Genomic DNA, 235 nt, shown 5'->3' on the forward strand with positions numbered 1-235 from the left:
TGGTAGTTTGATAGGGATTGCATTGAATCTGTAGATTGCTTTGGGAAGTAGAGTCATTTTCACAATGTTGATTCTTCCAATCCAAGAACATGGTATATCTCTCCATCTATTTGTATCTTTTATTTCTTTCATCAGTGTCCTATAGTTTTCTGCATACAGGTCTTTTGTTTCCCTAGGTAGGTTTATTCCTAGGTATTTTATTCTCTTTGTTGCAATGGTAAATGGGAGTGTTTCC

The 235-nt window shown here is 35.3% G+C and overlaps 1 protein-coding gene across 2 annotated transcripts in view; it reads left to right on the plus strand.

The window, feature by feature from the left end:
* The window catches only part of DCK (deoxycytidine kinase), a 25,081-nt gene that overhangs the window by 19,402 nt on the left and 5,444 nt on the right, over nucleotides 1–235 (plus strand). The gene's annotated exons all lie outside the window — the stretch shown is intronic.

The sequence above is a fragment of the Physeter macrocephalus genome, chromosome 7 (genome assembly GCF_002837175.3).
Source record: "Physeter macrocephalus isolate SW-GA chromosome 7, ASM283717v5, whole genome shotgun sequence".
NCBI classification, from domain to species: domain Eukaryota; kingdom Metazoa; phylum Chordata; class Mammalia; order Artiodactyla; family Physeteridae; genus Physeter; species Physeter macrocephalus.